Here is a 15,400-nt window from a genome sequence, read left to right as displayed (position 1 = left end):
AGACTGCAGGCCAGGGCATAAAGAAACTCAGCAAATTCAAGGGATTCGAAATCATACCATGCATCTTCTCTGACCACAATGGAATGAAGCTGGAGATCAACAACTCAACATATGCATATCTACAACATATGCAAGCACATGGAGGCTGAACAGCATGCTCCTGAATGAACAGTGGGTCATAGCAGAAATTGAAATAAAAAAACTGTTGAGAAAGTTTCTTTTTATACTATTTGTGGAAATCTTTTTTTTTTAACTTTTATTTAATGAATATAAATTTCCAAAGTACAGAATATTGATTACAATGGCTTCCCCCCCATAACGTCCCTCCAACCCACAACCCTCCCTTTATCCACTCCCTCTCCCCTTCCATTCACATCAAGATTCATTTTCATTTCTCTTTATATACAGAAGATCAGTTTAGCATACATTAAGTAAAGATTTCAACAGTTTGCTCCCACACAGAAACATAAAGTGAAAAATACTGTTTGAGTACTAGTTATAGCATTAGATCTCAATGTACAGCACACTAAGGACAAAGATCCTACGTGAGGAGTAAGTGCACAGTGACTCCTGTTGTAGACACTCTTGTTTATGGCATCAGTAATCACCCTAGGCTCTTGTCATGAGTTGCCAAGGCTATGGAAGCCCCCTGAGTTCACTGACTCTGATCATTTTTAGAGAAGGCCATGGTCAAAGTGGAAGTTCTCTCCTCCCTTCAGAGAAAGGTACCTCCTTCTTTGATGACCCATTCTTTCCACTGGGATCTCACTCGTGGAGATCTTTCATTTAGGTTTTTTTTTCCCCCAGAGTGTCTTGGCTTTCCATGCCTGAAATACTCTCATGGGCATTTCAGCCGGATCCACATGCCTTAAGGGCTGATTATGAGGCCAGAGTGCTGTTAGGACATTTGCCATTCTATGGGTCTGCTGTGTATCTCACTTCCCATGTTGGACCATTCTCTCCCTTTTTGATTCTATCAGCTAGTATTTGCAGACACTATACTTGTTTATGTGCTCCCTTTGGTTCTTAGTCCTATCATTACGATCAATTGTGAACAGAAATTGATCACTGGGACTAGTGAGATGGCATTGGTACATGCCACCTCGATGGGATTGAATTCGAATCCCCTGGTATGTTTCTAACTCTACTGTTTGAGGTAAGTCAGCTTGAGCATGTCCCGAATTGCACATCTCTTCCCTCTCTTATTCCCACTCTTATATTTAACAGCAATCATTTTTTAGTTAACTTTCAGCACTTAAGAAGAATTGTGTATTGATTACAGTATTCAACCAAAAGTATTAAGTAGAACAAACAAAAAAAATACTAAGAGGGATAACATATTAAGCTGCTCATCAACAGTCAGGGTGAGGGCTGATCAAGTCACCGTTTCTCATAGTGTTCATTTCACTTTAACAGGTTTCCTTTTTGGTGCTCAGTTAGTTGTCACCTATCAAGGAGAACAAGTGGTATTTGTCCCTTTGGGATTGGCTTATTTCACTCAACATAATGTTTTCCAAATTCCTAACAGGGATCACTTTTTGGAAATCTTTACTTAGTATAAAGTTAATTGAAAACAGATCTTAGTAAAAAATTTTTTTAAGATTTTATGTATTTATTTGAGAGGTAGCATTGCAGACAATGAGAGGGAGAGACACAGAGAAAGGTCTTCTGTCCACTGGTTGGTTCACTCCCCAATGACTGCAATGGTCAGAGCTGCACCAATCCAAAGCCAGGAGCCAGGTGCTTCTGCCGGATCTCCCATGTGGGCACAGGGGCCCAAGGACTTAGGCCATCCTTCACTGTTTTCCCAGGCCACAGCAGAGAGCTGGTTTCAAAGAGGAGCAGCCAGAACTAGAACCGGTGCTCATATGAGTTGTTGGTGCTGCAGGTGGAGGATTAACCTACCGTGCCACAGCACCGGCCCCAGTGAAAAATTAAAAATGGAAATAGGAGAAGGAGGAGGAAGAAGGGTGGCAGTAGGGGTGGGAGGGTGGGTACGATAGGAAGAATCACTATCACTGTGTTCTTAAAGTTGTATTTATGAAATGCACGAAGTTTGTATACCTCAAATAAAAGGTTTCTGTGGGGGGGGGGAGATAAAAGATGCTAAGATCAATTATAATTATATATAACCAATAACTACAATTATACTTTGATTGTCTTACCACCCATTCTATGGTTCTGTTGCCTGCTAAAGTTAGTGTATATTCAAGTTACATGTAATACATGTAATACATGGAAATTAAAATGCTGGATATTAGTACATATTGGACTTCATTTTCATACATTTATTTAGCTTTCACATATTTCATTTAATTTTTACATGTGGGAAGATAGAGACTCTAGATAAGCAGGCAGAAAATGGAAAATTAGGCCTTTACTCCCATTATATGGGCCTCCACCCAAAGTCATACTTTATTTCTACCAAACCATGCAGCTTCTCAAATGTGACTAACTCCTCTTTCCTCCCTGCTGTTTTCCTTCTTGAGTTAAAGCCTGGCACGACATGTAGAGTGAAACTCATATGTGAAAATGTGAAAAAAGAAAGACAAAGAAGTGAAGCAACCGAGACACAAACTAGTGCCCATATGGGATCCTGGCATTGCAGGCAGCAGCTTTACCCACCATGCCACAACACTGGCCCTGGAAATATTCTTTCTGCATGAAATCTTACCCTTATAACCAAAGCACCAAGTGAGTTAGACTCGAGTGGGAACACCTGACTTAGAATGTCCAAACCAGCAGTCAAATGATACAGGCATTTATTCCTTTTTTCCCAAATTATAATCTCTGGAAATATTTGTCCAGGGAAAATACCTCCTCTTAAACCAGTAGTGGGGCAGCGCTGTGACATAGTGTTCTAAGCTTTGGCCTGCAGTGCCAGTTCGTGTGGCCTGGAAAAGCAGTAGAAGATGGCCCACGTGCTTAGGCCCCTGTACCCACATGGGAGACCTGGAAGAAGTTCCTGCCTCCAGGCTTCAAGTTGGACTAGCTCCAGCTGTTGTGGTCATTTGGGGATTAAACAAGCATACAGAAGACCTCTCTCCTGTCTGCCTCTCTGTCTGTAACCCTACCTCTCAAATAAATAACTAAATAAATTTTTATTAAAAAAAAAAAAACCTGCAATGGGTTAGTTATGCTTCTGTCATGACTGATTGAAAATTGGAAAGATGTTCTGTAAAGGCAACATCATGGTGGTTACTGGCTTAGTATAGTTAACTCTGAAAGCATACAATTTGGTGTACCTGATAGTATCTCCCAGTTCCCCTAACAACCATCAGAGTGTGCCATACATGGTAATATCCCTGAATCTAAACTCTGTTTTTCAGATCACATACATCATTCTCAGCGACCAAATTAATTCTCAGGATGGCTCTTACAGAGCAGCAAGCATTTAGAGTATGAAATCAAGCAGGCCAAGGGTTGAATGCAGGCTCCAAAACTTCCCAACCTTGTGATTTCCAGCCAGCTACTTAATTTGCTCTAAGATCAGTTTCCCCATCTACAAATTGGGGTTAACATGAGCCTTAGCAAGGTTGTTGAATAGTATATAAAACGGTATGTATAGCACCTGCAAGAGCCTGAGACATAGTGTGTACCTGTGCTGCCCATTGTAGTCAAAATGTCATTTGTATTTTGGTTACCAAAGATATATTTGAAATCTTAGTTTTCTACAACTATATCTTATCTGCAGTAGGCACTTATGTGGGTTTGAAAACCTAATTAGCATTTGTAAAATTTTATTCTGAGTTCTAAACAATCTAAACTTCTGGAAAGAAAAAATTGTTTTTAAATTAGAATAGCCAGCATACCCGCAGCAACAATATTAGCTGTTGTCTGGTCCTGATCTTTTCTCAGCTGCCTAGCATCGATGCTGAATACCTGTCGTGTGCCTTTCATCCACTCAATGTTGCTGAGTAGATTTTGGTGCTGCTTGGTAAGGGAACAGAAATAGAATAAACTAGGGGACAATTATGTGAATGATATATGTCACTGACTAGTAAAATAAGCTAATTTCTTTAAGAGAAGGCAATCTGTAATTATTCTAATTCATTATTTATTTTCTTTTTTTTAACTTTTATTTAATGAATATAAATTTCCAAAGTACAGCTTATGGATTACAATGCCCCCCCCATAACTTCCCTCCCACCCGCAACCCTCCCCTTTCCCTCTCCCTCTCCCCTTCCATTCACATCAAGATTCATTTTCAATTCTCTTTATGTACAGAAGATCAGTTTAGCATATGTTAAGTAAAGATTTCAACAGTTTGCACCCACATAGAAACACAAAATGAAAAATACTGTTTGAGTACTAGTTATAGCATTAAATCACAGTGTACAACACATTAAGGACAGAGATCCTACATGAGGAGTAAGTGCACAGTGACTCCTGTTGTTGACTTAACAAATTGACACTCTTGTTTATGGCATCAGTAATCACCCTAGGCTCTTGTCATGAGTTGCCAAGGCTATGGAAGCCTTTTGAGTTCACTGACTCTGATCATATGTAGACAAGGTCGTAGTCAAAGTGGAAGTTCTCTCCTCCCTTCAGAGAAAGGTACCTCCTTCTTTGATGACCTGTTCTTTCCACTGGGATCTCACTCGCGGAGATCTTTCATTTAGGTCTTTTCAATGAAGTGTATGTTCATAGAGTATTCTGAAAGTTTTCTCATATGATACCTAGTTATAAGTAGTCAGATATGTGGATTTTGTTTTAGGAACTTCTTACATTAAAAGTCAATCATTGACAAGATAATTAAGATTATTTTTGTGTAAGCCACCTAGTTCTTTTAAGATAGGAAATTTTAACTCTTTAATCATATAATTTCAGAAAAATATGATAATCTTTCAGTGATAATTGAATATTGTTAAGATTTTTCTTTTTCTTTTGTTCCTAAAATCTGAGGATTGTCTGAATTTAAGTTTGTACTTTCTTCTTTGTGCCTATGTATGATAGGTAAGTGGCTGTATTTGTACTGATCAATCTGTTTTCATCATTGACACTAATCTTATTTGGAAACCTAGATTCTGCTTGTCAGCTATCCTATAATTAAATAAAATCTTCCCTTAGGAAGTAAAAATTTGATTAATCCAAATTGACCAAGAGTATATCTGAGTAGATGCTGTTGTTTTTAAATATTTTCATCTTTTTTTAAAGATTTATTTATTTGAAAGCTAGAGTGACATAGTGATGAAGATAAAGATCAGGAGATGTTTCATCTACTGGGTCACTCCCGAAATGACCAGACCAGCCAGAGTGGTCCATGCTGAAGCCAGGAGCCTGGAACTCCTCCAGGTCTCCCATATAGGTGGCAATGGCCCAAGTACTTGGGCTATCTTCCACTGCCTTCCCATATACATCAGCAGGAAGCTGGATCAGGAGCAGAGTACCCAGGACTCAAACCCTTGCTCCAATATGGGATATCTGCATTGCAAGCAGTGGCTTTAACCCTTGCACCACAATGCCACCCTTTAAATAAAGTATCCAACTTCCTTTAAATAATAACCTCCTACTATTTAAGGAAACTAAAATTTTGTCTTCAAAACAAATGTTTGTGATCAGATTTTTTTTTAAGATTTATTTTATTTATTTGAAAGGCAGAAGCAGATTGAAGGAGAGAGAGAGAGGTCTTCCATCAGTGGTTCACTCCCCATATGGCCGCAATGGCCAGAGCTACGCCGAACTGAAGCCAGGAGTCTTCTAGGTTTCCCATGTGCGCGCAGGGGCCTAAGGACTTAGGACATTTTCTGCTTTCCTAGGCCATAGCAGAGAGCTGGATGCTGGATCAGAAGTGGAGCAGCAGTTGCTCGAACCGATGCACATATGGGATGACAGCACTGCAGGCAGCAGCTTTACCTGCTATGCCACAGAGCAGGCCCCCTGTGATCAGAATTAAGTTCGACCTTTAAGACATTGTAACGGGGGGAGAGGGGCGGGAAGGAAGAGAAAGTCCCTTCTCTTTAACACCCCCAGCTCTCTCCTCCCTCCTAAGAGCAAGTGGAGGAACGGAAGCAATCATGGACAGAGGCCCAAGGAGGTCACGTGCTTGCACAGGAGGCATGTGCGGGGCATGCCAGGAGTAATTGTTTTACCGTTGGCAGCTGCAGGTGAAGCCAAGTAAAGAATGCAATCTTGGGAAGAATGAGGCGGTCTTGGGAAGTGAGTCTTACAGTTGCTGGATGCCTGCTTTGTCCTGAATTTGAATTTGTTGAATAACAACTTAATACATGCAGAATGCCTTTCACAGGTACAAAGAATTTTACGTGCAAGAATTTGTCATCAGAATAGGCATAATAACCTATTTGGAGTGCAAGTACAACACAAACATTTGATTGAGCTGCTAAAAAGAACTGCTAACCATGAAGAAAGTAACTATCTACTCATTATCAGACCTCAAGGATCAGGAAAGACAATGTTAATAAATCAAGCTTTGAAAGAACTCTTGGAAATAGAAGCAAGTGAAAATATATTACAAATTCACCTTATTGGACTCTTGCAGATCAGTGATAAAATTGCCCTAAAAGACAAGGCACTTAAGTCTGGAAAATGCAGTTGGAGATAAAGTTTGTGGAAGCTTTGCTGAAAATCTTTCATTTCTTCTAGAAGCTTTAAAAAAGATAACTGTATTAGAAGTTGCCCTGTGATCTTCATATTAGATGAATTTGATCTTTTTGCTCATCCTAAAAATCAAATACTCCTTTGTAATCTTTTTGTTATTTCTCAGTCTGCATAGACACTCCAGTATCAGTTATTGGTCTTACATGTAGACTGGATATTTTGGAACTTTTAGAAAATAGAGAAGTCACAATTTCCTCACTGATAGATACACTTAATGAATTCGTTTGGTTTTCCACAGTATGTTAAAATATTTAAAGAACAATTATCTCTACCTGCAGAAATTCCAGAGAAGATTTCTGCTGAGAAATGGAATGAGAATGTTCAGTGTCTCTCTGAAGACAAAAGTGTGAGGAAAGTATCACAGAAGCATTTCTATCCTTTTTTTTTTTTTTTTTTAAAGATTTCATTTATTTATTTGAGAGGTAGAGTTACAGACAGTGAGAGGGAGAGACAGAGAGAAAGGTCTTCCTTCACTCCCCAAATGGCCGCAATGGCCGAAGCTGCACCTATCCGAAGCCAGGAGCCAGGTGCTTCCTCCCGGTCTCACGTGCGGGTGCAGAGGCCCAAGGACTTGGGCCATCTTCTACTGCTTTCCCAGGCCATAACAGAGAGCTGGATTGGAAGAGGGGCAGTAGGGCCTTGAACCGCCGCCCATATGGGATGTGGCGCCGCAGGCGGAAGATTAACCTAGTGCGCCCCAGCGCCAGCCCCCAGAAGCATTTCAATGTCAGCAAAACCTGCGGTCATTACACATGCTATTGATGCTTGCTTTTTTTTTTTTTTTTTTAATTTTTATTTTTTTTATTTGACAGGCAGAGTGGAAAGTGAGAGAGAGAGACAGAGAAAAAGATCTTCCTTTTGCCGTTGGTTCACCCTCCAATGGCCGCTGCGGCCGGCGCACTGCACTGATCCGATGGCAGGAGCCAGGTGCTTCTCCTGGTCTCCCATGGGGTGCAGGGCCCAAGTACTTGGGCCATCCTCCACTGCACTCCCTGGCCACAGCAGAGAGCTGGCCTGGAAGAGGGGCAACCGGGACAGAATCCGGCGCCCCGACCCGGACTAGAACCCAGTATGCCGGCGCCGCAAGGCGGAGGATTAGCCTAGTGAGCCACAGCGCTGGCCGATGCTTACTTTTAATTGAGTAACAGCATCTCATCCATTTGTGACTCCAGCAGATCTGATGGAGGCTAACCAGTTGTGTAGCATGGGTTCTAAAGCCAATATTGTACATGATCTATCAGTCTTGGAAATCTGTCTTATAATAGCAATGAAATATTTAAATGACATCTATGAAGAGGAAACCTTTAATCAAATGGTCTACAATGAGTTTCAAAAGTTTGTTCACTGGCTTTGGATCAGTGCAGCGCCGGCCATAGCGGCCATTCGAGGAGTGAACCAACGGAAGGAAGACCTTTCTCTCTGTCTCTCTCTCTCTCTCACTGTCTATAACTCTACCTGTCAAAAAAAAAAAAAAAAGTTTGTTCAAAGGAAGGCCCATTCTGTTCATAATTTTGAGAAATCTATTGTCATGAAGGCTTTTGAACACTTAACGACAATTAAAATTAATAAAGCCCATTGAAAGAACTTCAGTAAATTCAGAGACAGTACCAGCCGATGAAACTGCTTTTGGATAATACTCAAATTATGAATGCTCTGAAGAAGTACCCACACTGTCATACAGATGTTAGGCAGTGGGCGACATCCTTACTACACTGGAAAAGAATATAACTTCAACTTTGGCATTTTAGCCATTCTGTAAAAAGCTAAAAAGTTATTGCTTCACAAAATATGACATTTTCTTATTAACATTTTTGTATTTATTAGAGATTGTTGGGTGTGTTAAGTGCCTTGGCTGTGTCTTTTCTTACCTTTGAATCCTGTGCAGCAACTTGATTTATAATTCCAGTGATTGATTTAGATTATGTTTAAGTGACATATTTTACTCAATAAAATGCAACTGTTTTAGGGGAAAAAAGAATTAAGTTCAAATCTTCTCAGCATTCTATGACTGTTCCCTAATTTCAGAAAAGAAGTTAGAGGAGGGATGGGAAGGAGGGATCAGTGAGAGGTTCAAGTTGTTATGAATGAATTCACTCGCAGAGAATTTCTCAGAAACTATTCATTTTTTTCATTGCTTTTTAAAGATTTATTTATTTATTTAAGAGGCAGAGTTACAGAGAGAGGGAGAGACAAAGAGGATTCTTTCATCTAAGGGTTCACTCCCTAAATGGCCTCAATGGCCAGAGCTGGTCCAATCAGGAGCTGGAAACTTCTTCCAGGTCTCCCATGTGGATGCAAGGTCCCAAGCATTTTGGCATTTTCCACTAGTTTCTCAGGCCATTAGCAGAGAACTGGATTGGAGCGGGGACTTGAACCAACACCTGTATGGGATGCCAGCACCACAGGCAGATGCTTCACCTACTATGCCACAGCACTGACCTGAACTGTTCATTTTGAGTACATTATATAGAAGAAGATGACAGGGGCCGGTGCCGTGGCTCATTGGGTTGATCTTCCACCTGTAGCACTGGCATCCCATATGGGCACCAGGTTCTAGTCCTGGTTGCTTCTCTTCCAGTCCAGCTCTCTTCTGTGGCCCAGGAAGGCAGTGGGGGATGGCCCAGGTGCTTGGACACCTGTACCCACATGGGAGACCAGGAGGAAACTCCTGGCTTCAGATCGGCGTAGCTCTGGCTGTAGCGGCCATTTGAGGGGTAAACCAGCGGAAGGAAGAGCTTTCTCTCTGTCTCTCTCACTGTCTAACTCTATCTGTCAAATAAAAAAAAAAAAGAAGAAGATGACAATAGATGAATTTAAACCTTCTTGTGCTTACAAGAAGTAAGCTATATGGTTTCATATTCATTATAGTTGATGTTTTCTCTACTGAAACAAAGTAACAGTAAAATTTCCTGGGACAGAGGAATAAAAACAAAAATAAAAATCTTTCCTTTGAGCTCATTTAACATAGTTATTTATACAGAGCTATTTTCTGACTTTTTTTAATTAGATAAAAATTTCTCCAGAGACAAATGTGAACTCCTAAATTCTTGGCCCCTTCTATATTAAATTCTGCTCATTCAGTGCTACTTAATTAACAGCCATATCTCAAACCTTTAAGCCTTTGTCAAGAAGCACAGCATTACACTGAAGGCCTGGGCAGGCAAGATACTGCTACAGGGATTTTTTGTGTAAGACAATTCTATGAGACATGAAGTTCTTTTGAAAGACCATAAGTATTTGCCACTGACCTTGTAATTACCTTTATGGTTCTTAAATAAAGTACAAAATGCTTGATGACTATCATCCAAATAAAGAGTCTGTGCCCTGTATTTCATGGTGACTTTTATATATTGAGTAGTCGAAATTCTAGCTTTGAATAAACTAGAGAAGTAGGAAAAAATGCAGAAGAGAGTTATAAATGATCCCTTAAGTTTGAAAAATACATTTTAGTGGAAGAGAAAAAATGTCACAAGAAGTATGTATTAAAAATCTGCTGTCTTTATACTATCTCTCAATTGAATACAGAGTATCTGAATTCCTGTACCAACAACAAGGAAATGTATGTATTGACACACCTTCTAATTCTAGTTATGAACTAAGAAAACACTGCTACGTGTTTGATTAGGATTTTTCTTTAACTTTAGACTTAGGTCAAATGTATGTTAGATTTTAGGTCTGTTTATATAATATAGCACAATAAGATATGCATAATTTTATATATTTAAATTTTTAATTTGCAGCATAGTTTTTTTTTTTTTCCTTTGATTTGTTGTCACCCAAACTTTGATCAGGAAGAGCACGCTGAAATAATGACTTTGTTCCTTTTGTCCCATCCTGTTACCTGCTTTCTTCCTGTGCCTTTGTAAGCCACATAATGTCTTAGAGATGCTTCTAAATATGGTAGCTGAAAAACATTATTTCCAAAATTCATAACTACTTATTAATGAAACAGTAAAGTAACTTTTAACCAACGTAAAGATTACCAGACTATATAGCAATATTTCCTCTCTCTTCAGTTTACAGGAAGCCCTCTCTATTTGAAGAAGACAACTGAGGTTCTGCTAGGCAGAGTATACCAGTGATTAAGTCAATCAGTGTTAGTAATTGCTTCCCTTGTACCTATACCTTGAGATAGACTCTGATACCAAATAAGCAATATGGGACATTGATCCCTTTCAAAGATCAAGGAGACAGTACCCAAACATGGAAATCTTGGGAGACTAAAACCCATTGATTTTTGCTCATTGATCATTGTTACCTGTAGTGGACTTCTGAGTACCTCTTGCCTAATCAACAGACCCAAATATGTATTATCAACTTTCAGTCATTAGGTAGGAAGTTAGGAGAATTCCTAGCTTTAGAATGCTTTTCAGAAAGGAAAGACATTCCCTCTTTCTGTTTTACCTTGTCAAGAAAGCAATTTTTAAGACCATGTGGGTCCCTGAGGAAAAAAATGTTTTGAGATATCCATTACAACTATAATTCTAGGGGCTTTTTCCTCCCTTTACCTTCCCTTTTCTGTCATTTTATACAGATTGTTTCCCATATGACACTAGGGGAAGTTCAAGTTTGACTTTGGAGCCAGAGGGTCTAAGTTCAGGTGCCAGTTCTGACTTTCTAACTGTGTGACCTTAGGCAGATAAGCTTCAGTAAGTGTTAGTTGCTATTGTTGTCATCATCATCCTTACTTTACTCCTCACCACCTAGCCTGACACTATAAATATTATCAATAATTATATTTTATTTATATTATCAATTACATAAACTTTTGACTTTCTCATGAAATGTTTAATGAAATGTTATTGTTATATTTTGTTGCTATAGGTGTCATCATTCTGGAATAAGCATGAATTATTTACTATTTTAATATTTAATTTTTTAAAGACATTTATTTTACTTGAAAGAGTTACACAGAGAGAGGAGAGGCAGAAAGAGAGAGAGGGAGAGATCTTCCATCCGCTGGTTCACTCCCTAGTTGGCTGCAGCTGTCAGAGCTGTACCGATGCAAAGCCAGGAGCCAGGAGCTTCTTCTGGGTCTCCCACGTGGGTGTAAGGGCCCAAGGGCTTGGGCCATCTTCCATTGCTTTCCCAGGCTATAGCAGAGAGCTGGATAGGAAGTGGAGCAGCCGGGACTAGAACCGACACCCATATGGGATGTTGGCAGTACAGGCAGCGGCTTTACCAGCTATGCCACAGAGCCTGCCCTCTAGTAGTAAATATGTTACTTTTTCTAATAACAACTACCATTCATTAAATTCTTAGTTGAACACTTTGCTTTATATTCATCATCCTGTTTAATTGACAAAAATTTATTTTGCAAATGAATACAATGAGTTTAAGGAAGGTTAGATAACTAAATTCAGATTCATATGTCTGAATGCAAAATCCCTGCTCCTCTATTTGTTTTTTAAAGTTTCATTTTAAATTTTATATTTTAAAGAAGCAGAAAGAGAAAACTCCCATCCACAATTCTCCCCAAAAGCCTGGAATAGCTGGAGCTGGACCAGGACTGGAGCCAGGAGCTCCTCTGTGGTTGGCAGGACCCCAGCTTCTGAACTTATCACCTCTGCCTCACTGCATCTACACTTGTAAAAATCTGGAATCAGGGCCGGCGCCGCGGCTCACTAGGCTAATCCTCCGCCTAGCGGCGCCGGCACACCGGGTTCTAGTCCCGGTTGGGGCGCCGGATTCTGTCCCGGTTGCCCCTCTTCCAGGCCAGCCCTCTGCTGTGGCCAGGGAGTGCAGTGGAGGATGGCCCAGGTGCTTGGGCCCTGCACCCCATGGGAGACCAGGAAAAGCACCTGGCTCCTGGCTCCTGCCATCGGATCAGCGCGGTGCGCCGGCTGCAGTGCGCCGGCCGCGGCGGCCATTGGAGGGTGAACCAACGGCAAAGGAAGACCTTTCTCTCTGTCTCTCTCTCTCACTGTCCACTCTGCCTGTCAAAAAAAAAAAAAAAAAATCTGGAATCAGGAGCTGACTGTCACCAAGGCACTTCAGTGTGGGCATAAGTGTCTTAACTGGTGTCTTAACCACTAAGCTAAACCAGCATGCCCTCTTGTACCTCTACTAATATATTACTAGTACATCAATTGTGAATGTTTGGCCACTTTATTAATTTAAAAAGTAAAACTGCATCTAGCTTAAGATCTCTGCAAATAGGGGAATGGTATGGTCTCTACATTTAAAAAAATTTCAGTGATAATTCAAAGGTCAATCAAGTCTTTAGGAATCAGGCTCTTACCCTATCATCTATTTCACATAGGCTCTCAGATACTTTTCTAAGTCTCTGAACATTTTCCAGAGGTAAGCAACCTGTATATTCAAAGAGAATTTTTGCTGCCTATTAACTGGCTGTGACCCAAAATGGAACTGTTACTTTATAGGGCTGACCATATTTTCATTTTGTTCCCTAGAGGATATCTGGGTGGTCCTTGTAGAGTGGTTGTTACCAGGTCTGATGAGCCTTTGCTTGATGTATTGTGAGTACACCATGAGGGAACTGCAGAGAGAACTTGGCTAGCATATGTTCAAAAGGCAGTTATCTCAGCTCTTGGTACTGCCATGAAAGACTTGATTACTCATGAAAATAGGTATTTCAGCTTGGAAGAAAGAATCTGCCATCTATCTATTCCTGACATCTCTAGTATAGGTTCTATGTTCTTTCATTCTTACCACTTTCTCATAAGAGAAGACAGGCTGAGGAGAAATTGAGAAAAGGACTGGGAATGCCATTTTTCTCTTGAGCTTTCTCTTGCCTCTTCTTTCTCCCTTTCTTCTCTCTCCTTCTAGGTAGGAAAGTGGAGAGTAAGAATAACTATGTAGGGCCAGCGCCGCGGCTCAATAGGCTAATCCTCTGCCTGTGGCACCGGCACACCGGGTTCTAGTCCCGGTCGGGGCGCCAGATTCTGTCCTGGTTGCTCCTCTTCCAGTCCAACTCTCTGCTGTGGCCTGGGAGTGCAGTGGAGGATGGCCCAGTTCCTTGGGCGCTGCACCCGCGTGGAAGACCAGGAGAAGGCGCTTGGCTCCTGGCTTCAGAGTGGCGCTTTTCAACCTTCTGTAGGCACACTTTCTCTTGTAGGCTGTTTTGATGGATCCAGTATGCACTTTCCTTCTGCTTCTGAGGCCCCTAATATTGATGCTAGTGAGTTAGCCCGAGACTAATAGTGCATCATTTACTGTATCTGTGGTTTGACGGTGAGCTAGAGCCCAAGATTGTCATTTTCAGATCTCTTAGGACAAGTCCTAGCACTGTTACATAAGAAAGGGGTTCTCCCCTTACTTAACCATCAAGGTTGCCAATCTGGTTGTTCATGAGAAGAACTAAACCATGTGGTTCTATTGTTATGTATTATTCATTGCCTTTTTTTCCTTTCATATTCTGCACTCACTGTGTTGGCATCCATTTGTATTTGTATTTTATGTGAGCTTGTTATTGTGTTTTTCTTTCTCTCAGTCCTCTGTTCAGCATAGAATTTTTTTTTCTTTACAGGTAGAGTTATAGACAGTGAGAGAAGAAGACAGAGAGAAAGGTCTTCCTTCCATTGGCTCACTCCCCAAATGGCCACTACAGCTGGCGCTGCGCCAGGAGCCAGATGCTTCTTCCTGGTCTCTCATGGAAGTGCAGGGGCCCAAGGACCTGGGCCATCCTCCACTGCCCTCCTGGGCCACAGCAGAGAGCCGGACTGGAAGAGGAGCAACCGGGACTAGAACCTGGCGCCCATGTGGGATGCTGGCGCTGCAGGCAGAGGATTAACCAAGTGAGCCAGGGTGCCGGCCTCCCAGCATAGAATTGTTTTTTAATACACAAATGCCCCTTCTGTATAGTACCATGGGAATGAGAAATTACTTTTAGGAACAGAGGAGGTAAGAATTAAAAGGAGACAAATTTTGAGAGTTGAAGGCTGCGTAGAGAAACTTACAGAAATCTTCAGATATTCCTCTACATCCTTAAAATATCTGTTGTGGACTTACTCTGTGCAAAACACTGTAGTATATCAAGGCATTTAAAATATTCAGTTTCCTTCCTTTTCATACACATTATCTATTTCAGTAAGTAACATCTCTCCACAAGGCTTTGGGTCTTTGGTGTTACTTGATTTCAACTAGAGTCAACCTTTACATTTCCTTTCTTCCCATGAAGAACACATTCTTTCCTTGGTACCTTTGATGAATGAGATTGCAGTTGCCAATAGAAATCTTGCTGAATAGGTGGAAAAATGAACAGTGCATTGAATCCTGTTACTGTACTCCCTCTTTCAGTGATACGCAGGTCTGTGTATTATGATTTCCTTTTATATTTAGGCGGTTGAGGCAGCTGCTTTTAACTTTACTCATTAAACACAAGAATTGTAAGCTCAGCTATTTTTCCAAAGGCAAAATGCACCTTATTTCAGGAACAGTGTGGACATATGGGATTTTCTATCTTAATTATATAGATACTGAATTTAGATTAATTTCTCATCCCATGTTCTTCTGACCTTTGTTCTTTCACTGTGTAACATACCAATCAACTTTCTCTCTGTTAGAGAATATGTTATGAGCCTATTTAATCGTTATTACATCTTATATATAAACTTAGATGTTATTTCAGGAAACTTTATTATCACATAAAAATAATTCATTATAACTATCTTAGATGTCTGTTCCTTGAACCTGGAAATAGTAGAGTTTAATCATTTTCCTACCATTACAGTGTAATTTCATTTCATTAAATATTTACTATGTATTTCTACAATGCTTCATGGCCTTTGTATTCCAAAATTTTCTAGCAGTTTTCAGAAAC

General features: G+C 40.5%; 1 protein-coding gene and 1 pseudogene across 9 annotated transcripts in view; both read left to right on the top strand.

Annotated features, from left to right (window-relative positions):
• ZNF277 (zinc finger protein 277) overlaps positions 1-15,400 on the top strand; it is a 148,930-nt gene that overhangs the window by 77,534 nt on the left and 55,996 nt on the right. The gene's annotated exons all lie outside the window — the stretch shown is intronic.
• Positions 3,370-6,888, top strand: LOC149127515 (origin recognition complex subunit 4 pseudogene; annotated as a pseudogene).

The sequence above is a fragment of the Oryctolagus cuniculus genome, chromosome 3 (genome assembly GCF_051225735.1).
Source record: "Oryctolagus cuniculus isolate XC-2025 breed Fujian yellow rabbit chromosome 3, ASM5122573v1, whole genome shotgun sequence".
Lineage (NCBI taxonomy): Eukaryota > Metazoa > Chordata > Mammalia > Lagomorpha > Leporidae > Oryctolagus > Oryctolagus cuniculus.
Note: the sequence above shows the minus strand (reverse complement) of the source record. Positions and strands in the feature narration are given on the sequence as shown.